At 42.2% G+C, this 11,691-nt stretch overlaps 1 protein-coding gene across 2 annotated transcripts in view; it reads right to left on the bottom strand.

The window, feature by feature from the left end:
• Window positions 1-11,602, bottom strand: part of DCUN1D3 (defective in cullin neddylation 1 domain containing 3) — a 33,051-nt gene extending 21,449 nt beyond the window's left edge. The window contains exon 1 of one of the 2 annotated variants that reach the window (XM_061209049.1): window positions 11,583-11,602. The gene's annotated coding sequence lies outside the window, so the exon portion shown is untranslated. The other variant, XM_061209048.1, reaches the window with a different exon arrangement.
• Between the last annotated feature and the right edge of the window lie 89 nt (window positions 11,603-11,691).

The raw sequence follows: 11,691 nt of genomic DNA on the forward strand, positions 1-11,691 counted from the left end.
GAGTTTCTGGCTTGGAACATTAGATTCCACCTCAATCGGGAAACATCTGAGAGTTTCTCATCATGAAATCATGTCAAAACTTTGTATTAAATAAATGAAGAAGGAAAAAAAAATGGAGAAAAAAAATCTTGGGTTACATCACTGTCACCATTTTGTTCTTTTTTAACCTAATCTTGACTAGATAACACAGAAAGATAACAGACTTGGAACCATCTTTATAGCAATTTTTAAAAACGACAATTTGAAACATTCAACAGTTTATGACAAGGAGCTATACCAGATGCATGGCCCTTTATGTTGAGGTAACTATAGAACAAAATCACTTGCAGAACAGAGGCTAACAACCAAATGTAGATAATGAAAGATGACAGTGTTAATATACACAGAAAATGTCAAGGGAACACAGGTAATTAAGGAAAACTCAAGGAACCATTGACTACATCTGAAAGCAGCTTTCTTGGCTCCTATTATGCAATCAAGATTTCATTTTTATTCTGGGTTTTTGCTTAAAAAGAAAGTACCTCCCACAAGTTTATTTCATTTCTACCACTGCTCATTTTACTTCTCAAGACCCCCAGTACACTGAGTTATGACCAAGACGACAAAAAGTGAAATGAAATTTTAAATAAACCTTGCCTCAGAGTTTATCTTCATTTTAGGGCACACGTCACACTGCACCTTTAAACTAGCTAACAGCAAGAAGTAACGTATAGATCATTAGGATGCGACAGAGTCTCGGCCTTCCAGAACCTAGAACACATGCACAGGCATGCGTTCAAGAGACAGGGATGGCCTTTTCTCCCTCCCCAACAGAACAAATCGAACCCCTAACTCCTACAATGGGGAGTTCCAACAGCAAAGAGTGAAAGGAACTAAAGATCAATCCAGGTTTCGAGGAAACTCCTAAAAGTGAAAGAGGAAGCAACATTATTCATTTTTTATTATTTAAGAAAAGCCACCACCATTAATGTCTACGATAATTTAAACTCTACACAACCAACTTATGGGCATTTTCACCATGAATGCACAAATATAAATCTGTCAATTTGCTTGAGTTAGGCAAGTTTTTAAAGCCACTCAAATTTGGACCTGTCCTATTGTGTCCATCACCACAAAGTCTTCATGAAGGTGCCACATCACTGCACTAGAATTACTGAGTCTCAGAACTTATAAACTTCAGCCATTCCTACACAACCTTTATGATCTTACATATCCATTTACCATCCCAGCTACTGTTCCCCTAAGATTTTTCTTAAAAGTTTAAAAAAAAATCACATCCACTTTAAATATCACCCTAAGCGACATCATCCATGAAGTCATAGGTCTAATATGCTAGTTATATTTTCATTAATACACATTAAAATATAGAATAAGCAAAAAAGTATTCATCCAGCAAAAATCATCTCATGTACCATCAATAGTATAAAAAACACACCCTTGCATGCTCATTTCAGCAGCACATATACTAAGAACGTAACCAAAGCCACACTTTGGGAAACAGTGATTTAGTCCCAAATCCTTTGTCGCAGCTAAGGAAACACTCAAAGAGGGGCTATAACTTGCCCAAGGACACATAGAACTGGTGGCAGAGTCTAGACTAGAATCTAGTACTTAGTCCAGTGGTGGTCCACTAGAATAGAATCTCCAGATGGGTAAGCTACAAGGAGAATTAGACCTGGCCTTCGGGGACTTCCCCAAGAAGTGAACCTCAAGCAGTTGGTAAGCCCTTTGCCGGTGGATCCGGGTTTTTCATTTTCTCTGAGAAGCAACACACATAACATGATACTTGCCAGCTGACTCTCAAAGATTGTCTGGACCGACTGAAATAAATCTGTTGTTTCCTTCTCAAAGTCTCATGCGGTTTTGCCCAACTCATTGAACCTCAAGGCATACTGCCAATGATAAAAATGTCTCCTGGATCAGTTTCCCATTTTTTGATCCAACAATATTCTAGCCACTGAGCCCCTGTCCCCGTTGCTAGATTCATGCATGCTCTATATGGTTTCAGGAGGAAGATTTTCCATCTCTGGGTTTTAGGCCAGCTTTGGAAACAGGCTGGAAGTTTCCATTACAGAGTTACTCCTGTATTTCCCAGATACCTAGAGCAGGTTTTATTTTCGAGTGACAGATAACTTGTGTCTACTGTGTGCCTAGCAATGTTTTATACACTGTCCCATACTTCCCATATAAGAGAAGGTAAAATGATATAGTTCCTGGCCCTTTGGGAGCTGCCAATCCCTGTCAGCTTAGCTATATACGCATGTAGCTAATAATAACTAATGTTATTAAATGTTTATCTATATGCCAGGCAATGTGCCATGTCCTGCAAATGTACTGTCTTACTGACTCCTCACAACTACTTACTGTTATTATCCTCACTTAATACATGAAGGAAACAAGGCTTAGAGATGTTAAGTGGCTCATCCAAGGTCAAGTGGCAAGCCGATGGTAAAGTTCAAATGCAAACCCAGACTCCAGGCCGAAGCTCTTAACCAGTGCACTATGAACACCTGAATCTTTAAAGTCACACTGAAAGGAAACATGATTTCTGTGTATCTGATTTCCTATAAGTGAGCTCCTTTATTGCATTAGGGAGCTCTAGAGGTAGTGCACCTGTTAAATTCAAGAATATATAACACATTCTAGGAGTGCCATTTCATACTGATTGAGGGAAGAGTTTGCTCCTTGTAATCTGAAGCTATGCAATTTGCACTCTCTTGACACCCCCCCCAAAAACACCACCATCAAATTAACAGTAAATGCATATTGTTACTTATCATCTAAATCAACTTTAGGTAACCTTATTCCTACTTATGGGATGCAAAACTGGAGTATTAATGTGATGTAATAAAAAATATATTTGGTCTTTGTCCCCAGTTCCTACCAGAGCTCTTAAAACCCTTGGAATTTCCTTACTGATAGGCTCCTTTGTTTTTCATAAGGAGCAGGGTTTGGACCACATCTGAGTTTATGCTAAGAGGTGACTCAGGGTGGGCCCTTTTGATAGTTTTAAGAGAGATGCTGGCCACACTAGAAAGACCAGGCACATGATTGGAACTTTCAGTCCCACCTCCAGCCCATAAGGAAGGGAAGGGTGGTTGAAGTTTCATCACCAAAGGCCAATGCTTTAATCAATTTTGCCTACACAAAGGAACCTCAACAGAAATTGAAACAAGGCTAGGGGAGCTTCAGGGTTGGTGAACACATTGATGTGCTGGGAGGCTGGCATGCTCAGAGGCGACATGGAAGCCCTGTGCCCCCAATTCAAATCTTGCCCTATACACCTCTTCCATTTGGCTGTTCCTGAGTTATAGCCTTTATAATGAAACTGTATTCATAAATATCATGTTTTATCAGCTCTATGAGTCATACGTTCTAGCAAATTATCGAACCTGGGGGAGGGTGGTCGTGGGAAATTTGTACTCTGCCAGGCAGAAGTGCAGGTAGGTAACTTGAGACAACCTGATAGTTGGGGCTGGCACCTGAAGTGGGGCAATCTTGTGAGACTGAGTCATTAGCCTATGCGGTCTGCACAAACTCCAGGCAGTTTGTGTCAGAAGTGAATTGTTGGACACTCAGTGATGTCAGAGAATTGTTGCAGGAATGACATAATTAACCTCAGAAAAAGAGGTCCACATTACAAGCAACTTAACTGATGCTTAGAAGCCACCTCCCTACTTGATCTAATCATTAAATCTATAGCTGTCACCAATTCAGAGTAGTGTTTGCTGTTTTCAGCACTAGAAGGAAATTTGGCCTTCTGTCAGATCCACGAGTACCTGGTAGAATAAAATTTCTTTTAAAGGACTAAACAATTAATTTGACCTGCTAAAGAGACCAGGGAATGTTGTAGAAATATGGAGTCAAAATGTATTTTCTTTAATTAATCATTTTAGTTGTGATTTATTTCCCATTTATTATAGTCCCCATAAGAGAATCATAAATTACCTCAATAGTTTACATGTAACTGTTCCCTTTGGATAACAGACATTGTTAAATGACAATCACCACCACCTAGTATTATGTACTTTAACTCAAACTCTAACAGACCCAGGGACATTACATTCCCTCTTGTTTACCAACTTCTTATTTGTCAAAAGCAAAAGTCGAAAGAGAGATCTCAAAAAAGTTAGGTCAGTAGTCCATAAGCAGTCAATCATGACCAACTAGGCAATCTTGAAGATCAATCTGGTCAAACTGGATACTGCATCCCTGCACTCAACCCTCCCCATCAGGAATACACTTTCCAGTCAGGGGAGAGAGTACTGTGGTCAGGATCCTGGTCAGGGCCAATGGATTACTCAACTCCATAGGTCCCCATCCCCCTCCTTGTGAATGGTGTTCCCTGGCACTGGGCAATCTTGTGGGCCTGCTCCTTCCTGACCCACTCTTCCCCCATCAAGTGCCATTGTTAGCAATTTCCACCCTTCCCCAGCTGGACCATCAATGGGCATTTCTCTTCACCCTGTACACACAGCCCACAATATCACCACCACCACCCTGCCCCCCAAAGGCCGGCTCCCTTACATGTTCTCCTCCCCACAACGGAACCCACCTATCTAAATGTCTCTAGAAAGGTCTTTAGACTTTTCTCTTTCATAAAATGTTAGTAAACCCCCAAGCAAAATTCTCCTACCATAGACATCAGCTATAACCAACTGTTTTGACTAAATGACTAGACAAGTGACTAGTTATTTCAAAGAAAAATTTACTAGGAGAAAAAGAACCACAGAAACATTCTTTAAAATGAACACAGAACATTCACTACACATCACTCCGCACTTTTGAATTACACTCACTTAGAATAAAGAAAATATCACCACAACTGGGGAAAATGCCTCCTTTGAGGACCTGGAACTTCTAGCATGTCCACAATCCTGCCACCTAGAACCCATGCTGCTAGGGTCCCAGCACCCTCACTGCCATGGTATTCCTCACCTTCCCTTTCTATTTAAAGAGGAGCCACTAGGTAGTCATCAAGTAGATATAAAGTAAATGTTTAATTGAAAACAAATTTGCTTCACAGATTTTTTAGAAAAAAGAATATGGTGATTGTAGTTATTTCCACAGAGCCATTCTAAAGCTGTTCTGTCAGTGGGTATACCTGGATTTTCCTTTTCAGATTCCAGGGCAGGTCACTGGAAATGGGAATATTCAGGTCAGCATTTTGCACAGGCATTCTGGACAGCATGCCACTAGCTTATCTTAAGAACTTAAGAGTGATAAAGCCTCCACTTCTGTTTGAAAGTACTATCATCACTTTCAGAAATATTCTGAGGAGGAAAGGCCAGCTACTTACTAGTACCATTACCATCAATAACTTCACATATGTTTCAAAACTGGTTATAAGGATTTTTCTCTGAAAGAACAGTAGTGTGTGACAAAACGTTTGAGTAAAGAGCCAGTAATATAAAAGACCAAACACCAAGGATTCAATTAAACTCAAACTCTACTGAGTGCCTACAATGACATATTTGCGGCAATGTAAATAAGAAAACAAAATTAGTGCAGAGAAAGTCCTATTCTAGTCCTGTAGCTGCCAGTACCTTGCTCTGTAACTTTAAGCAAGTTTACTAAACTTTCTAGATTTCCATTTACCTACTGCTTTTTCATCCGTTTTCAGCCTCAAAACATTCTGATTGACTGAAATCTTATGGGGAAACCCAATAGAACAGAATATCAAGGTACTTTCTGCAGAGTGAAGCATGGTGGGGGGGGGGCAGTGAAGTGGAAGGAAGACAGCGAGATGAGGGGGCATACTCCAGAAATGACCCCTGAGAGGGCTCCGCATAGCCCAGTTCGAAAAACTATCATGCCAGATATTCTAAGGTTCTTTGAGGGTCTTCTTCCTGCTTCTTCCTTAACTGGAGAAAGAATTAAATGCATTCAATATAGTAAATGCTATGACTTGAGTCTTGTTCAGGATCAAAATTACAGGTCACACACCAACCCACTTTAGGCAAACACTGCAGAATCCAAACGCTTCATCAACCAACAAGAGCTAAAAGCTATAACCAAACCCTGCGGTCTTGATATGGTGGAAGCAATCTACTACTAAAATAAGGAAAGCAAGTTTTTCCAACACACTGTCTCCTAGACTGACCAGCAGAGATTAGGGCAAAAATGAGAAGTCCTACACTATGCAGTGATGCTATCCAAGATCCTTGATCAGTCATCATATATCTGGTCTGGATCTCCAGGCCTCAGTGACAGAATTATTTCCAGTCCCCAGGTCCTGAGGCTGAGCCCTCCAGCAGAGCAGGGAGAACAGGAACATGGATTATGCTTCCCAGCACTATGCAACCTAAGCTTCCACGATGCAATTCAGCCTGAAACCCACCAACACAGCACGGGTCAAAGGACACTCCTGAGCAAGGACAAGCCATTGGGAAGTCAGGAGTTGTCAACATGATGCCTACTTTTTCGTGTAATCAGGTTGGTATCAGGGCGCTGGCCATAGAAGGCTTACTTTGCTACAAGGGCTAATTACCACCTCAAGGTTCCTTTACTGAGCTTCCCTATTCTGATGTATGGTATTTAAATAGTTTCATTTGCACACATCTTAAAGAAGAGGATTTGGCATTTCCCCCCTCCCATTTTCTCCTTTCTACATATCACAACTTCAAAGAATTAGAGTTTGAGCCATTTCCACTAAATTAATATGTTAAGTTCTTATTTGTAATCATTCACTAATCATTCATCTAGAAAAACAGATACAAGAACTAGTAAAACTAGATTTTAATTGAAAGACACTAACTCAATAAAACACCCTGGTCCATTGTGCAGAGAGCTTCAGAACACTGTTCCAACATTTAGGGAGAATTGATCCTGGTTCACTGGTATCAACATCTGTAAATAGACACAAAGAGGTAACTGTAAGTTATCAAGAGCTGGGGAAATAGGAGTCACCACATAATTACCATTGTTTCAATCTCAGTTATCACATCTTCATCTTAAAACAACTGGCAGCCAGTGTACAATTAACTGTCCTTACTGCAAAGATATCAAAACAGTAGCAAAATCAGACTAATTTTAAGTCATCTAATGCAATGCATAACACTCACAACTCCAAAAGTAAGTGGCATCAACTCTTCTTTCAGAAGAGTTTGTCCAAAAGCCCTGGGAGTTTAAGAAACAAATCCACTAGTACCCTAGATTAAAAGGCCAGTTCAGGGGACTTCCCTGGTGGCGCAGTGGTTAAGTTGCTGCGCTCCCAATGCAGGGGGCCCGGGTTCAATTTCCGGATCAGGGAACTAGATCTCACATGCGTGTGACAACTAAGAGCTTGCATGCTGCAACGAAGGAGCCCGCGTGCCACAACAAAGGAGCCCACCTGGTGCAACCAAATAAATAGATGAATATTTTTAAAATTAAATAAATAAAAGGCCAGTTCAGCTCTGAGAATCTAAATTCATTTAGATTTGCGGATTCTTTCCCCAAACACAATTAGCGGCCAACGTAGGAGTCGATGGCTTCTCCCTGTATTCAAGTCCCCTCCTGCCCATCCGCCCCGTTTCACAAATTAGAAAAGAGCCACCAGTCTCCAAACTGGCTGATGAAATTTCAGCCTACAGGATACTTTCATACTCGAGTTATAATAACTATTAAAATGAAGATGAACAGTGGATAGCTTAATAACAGCATTTAAAATCCAGCATTAGGATACAGAGGCCAAAATTCTTCAACCTAGGCCAAAACCATATATATATTATATATATAATTTTTCAATTCTCAGTTTCTTAGAGTTACTCTGCATTATAAAGGGTGGAGTCTATTGTTTGCCTGGTCCTAGCTGTTCACTTGCTTGCTAACTAAAAGACTTCCTATTTGCATTCAAGTTGGGATTCAGTAAGTCAGTACAGGCTCAACTCCATCCCCTTCATTACCCCAGGACTGCCCAGGAAACTATTCAAGTTATTTTTGATAATCCATCTACCCATGCTAGTAAATTACTAGAACCTAAAATAGGTGACAAGTCCAAAATTTCTGATTCATTTTTCCCAAACACTAAAAGGTTTTACTTAGCATTTCTGATACTAACTTTACTACAAATAGCCTCAGCAATATTTAAGTCTCTCAACTGCCTGGCTCAAAGGGCCAATTCACTCAAAGAACACACTAGTCACTGTTGTGGTGTTCAAAAGAAGAAAACAGCATATTCTTTCTGTTGGCCCACTGTGTCATGGCTCAAGAGGGCCAAATCAAAAAGGAGTCCTGATTGGGCCTCTCAAGTGGACAATCTGGTCAAGGTGAGGCTGAAAAGCAGCTGACTACTGGAGAAGAATGGCCCCAACAGAAGGCAAAAGTAGGTTACATCACTTGGTTACATGCCAGCCCAAAGATGTCAACAGAGTGGGATTATGCCCACAACGGTCATTTATCTAATGTAATCCACTGAGTGTGGATTACATTGGATAAATGTAAACTTTTAGCACCAACCTACACCTCAGCTGAGTGTTGTTAGTCATCAGGTGGATCAGACAAGAGTGGAAATATTGCAACATAAAACCCACCTCCCTACAAAAAATAACTTCAAACTTAGATCCTAATGGTCATCTTTGTAGACCAACAGGGGCATATTATTATCACTTGCCCAAACTTCAGCCCTAAATTCACAGCTGGAAGCAAAGAAGGATTCATATACTAGAACACATTTGGGGTACTCATTATGCAATTTTTAAAAGTGTATAAGGCAAAATCCTGTAAGGAAAAAGGCAATCTCTCAGTTGAACATCCCACTGAATTCTTAACACATGGCTTGAGATTCATCTGCCAGAAAAGACCCAGATGACCATTGCCTCCTCCTCTCCCACTCTCAGCAGGGTGACTTTTTTTTCCTATAACAGTCCAAGAGTACCCTCAAAGTAGCATGTGGTGAGACTCTAGGAAAGGCAACAGAATTAAAAAGGAACATGGGGGCTTCCCTGGCGGTGCAGTGGTTGAGAGTCCGCCTGCCAATGCAGGGGACACGGGTTTGAGCCCTGGTCTGGGAGGATCCCACATGCCGCGGAGCAACTGGGCCCGTGAGCCACAACTACTGAGCCTGCGCGTCTGGAGCCTTTGCTCTGCAACAAGAGAGGCCCGCGCACCGCGATGAAGAGTGGCCCCCGCTCGCCGCAACTGGAGAAAGCCCTCGCACAGAAACGAGGACCCAACACAGCCAAAAATAAATAAATAAATAAATAAATTTATTTAAAAAAAAAAAAAAAGGAACATGATTTTCTATTTCCTTCTCCTTCTTCCTCTTATTTTGCCTACCTATTCTGAGCCTGGCCTCCACCTCTCTGACCTAGACTCTTCTCACTCTCCTCTTTGCTCACTAGACTCTGCTATTACTGCCTCCCTTACTCCCCAACCTCCTCCACCTCCCCTTTCTCCCTACTCCCTGGAACTTGCCAAACTCACTCTAGCCCAGTTTCTGCACTAGCTAGTCCCTAAACCTGGAAGGCTCCTCCCATATCTTTGCATGGCTGGCTCCTTTTTATTTAAAGCTCAGCTTACGTGTCACCTCCTCAGAAAGGTCTAGACTGTATCCCAGTCAGACACTTTCTATCACAACACTCTTATTTTCTTCAGCACTTATCAAAGTCCGATTTGCTTATTTATCTGTCCCCACCCCACACTCCGAGGTAAGCTCCATGAGAGCGTGGACCTTACTGCTATGTTCACCTTTGTATGCCCACTGCCCGAAATACTGGCTAGCAATTAGTAGCCGGTCAATAAATGTTTGTTAAATGAATGAATGAATTTTGGACTTTTTATTTAATGATTCCAAATCAGTTAAGGTGAGAACAGTAGTCATTTTTTTCTTTTGTTGCATTTCTGTGAAACATCTAAACATGCTGTTACTTGTACAATCAAAGCATTAAATATTCTGTTTTATCAGGCTTGAAAGCCCTGATGAGTAGGATGGAACCCGTTGTGATAATTCTTCTAGCAATATGCACATAAACTCAGTTACAGAGGAACAGGATTTACGGACACTTTCTATTCAAAGGATCCCTAAAATTTGGGCACCGTCTCTTAAATTTCTTTAGAAAACACAGTGCCAGACTCAACAGAGGATTTCCAAAGAAAATATCAACACCAAACTAGGAATCATTACACTTCACTCTGAAATCCCTACAACAGGCTAAAGTAGCACTACTTTTTTTATTTCCTTAAACCAACAGAACATCAACAAAGAGACCTTCTTTTCCAATCATTCTTTGCTTTCTTCAAATAATTTTTTTTTCTCAAATAATTTTTTCACAGCCGTTACTGGTTTGTATTCTTCCTTAAAACAAAACTAAGCAAATCACATTGTCTCATTTAAGACCACCTATACACAAAGAATAAGCTTAATAAATAAAATGGGAATCAGCACAAGCCAAATGTGTCACTGAAGACTTGTGTGCCAGACACGCAAATGGAGAAAAAGATAGAAGAGCTATTGTCCAGTTGGAGAAACAAGAAAGTAATATGGGGTTTTCTGTTCTCCAAAGTGCATCATGAAGTGTGGGTGGAGAGAAACACAGAAATCCAGAATTAGCCTAACATCAAATCACTTTGGAAAGAGTTGACAACATTTAAATTCCTCACACACAAAGTATTTAGAGCAAGAGACCTTGATTCCTAGGCTATGATGCCATTTAGGAATCCTTGCAAGGGCTTTGGAATTCCAGTATTCATAGGAGAAAACGCTCATCTTAATCGGGAGCGACCAGGCATTGAGAGGTACTCCCAAAGACACACAGCTTGTAACTGAAGTATTACAAAGCTTGCAGTTAAGATCTGGGATGGAGGTGGAACACCAAATTCAAAAGAGGTAACCAAGATACCAAGTGCAATAAAGAAAAAACAAACAAACAACAACAACAACAAAACCCACCACGATTACCACCTAGCCACGGAGAACTAAAGTGGAAAGGAGGGGTATGCAAGGGAGAGGATGGGGGGTGAGGGGGTAACGGAAAAACACAATACATTTGTCACCCTGTCCCACTTCCTATACAGGATACAGGCAAAGCTTCCAGTCCCATTACCTCAGGCACAGATGGTTATCGTTTATAGCAAAGGTGCATAGGAAGGCCTCCAGGTCTGAGCCCCTTAATTCCAGGGCTGTTAATGATTAAAGAGAAAGATGGGGGTGGGGAGGGAAATGAGGGCGGAGGGAGCTGGAGATTCACCCACCACCTCTCGCTTGGGCTCCTACCTCACGGCGCTTACAAGGGGCAGAGGACCAGAGTCTGCACTCCCTTCAGGGCAGCTCCGGCCCCCAGAACCCCAGGCCCTGGGTTGAGGGGTGCTGGCGGTAGGGAGGCAGGGACAGTAGGTAAGTTTTCTGAGCCCTGCGGCTGACACGCCACAGGCTCCCCTCACAGCCTCCTCTTCCAGCGGGACCAGTCCAGACAAGGCGCCGATTTCCACTCCTCCCCTTCCACCCCCCCCCTTTCTCGAAGGTACCCAACCCCCGCCCCTTCATCTCCCAATGCCTCCCCTTTTCCTCAAACCCCCCCCTCAAACTCACAGCTGCTCCAGAGGTTCCTCCAGTCAAACCCTTTCTGGAAACGACGGCGGCCCGGCGGGTCCAAAACACCTACCATCCCCGCTCGCGTTTCCAGGCTCCCTGCCGCCGCCGCCGCCGCCGCTGCCGCCGCTGCCGCCGCCCCCGCCGCCGCCGCCGCCGCCGCCGCCTCTTCTTCCACCACT

This window comes from Eubalaena glacialis, chromosome 13 (genome assembly GCF_028564815.1).
Source record: "Eubalaena glacialis isolate mEubGla1 chromosome 13, mEubGla1.1.hap2.+ XY, whole genome shotgun sequence".
Lineage (NCBI taxonomy): Eukaryota > Metazoa > Chordata > Mammalia > Artiodactyla > Balaenidae > Eubalaena > Eubalaena glacialis.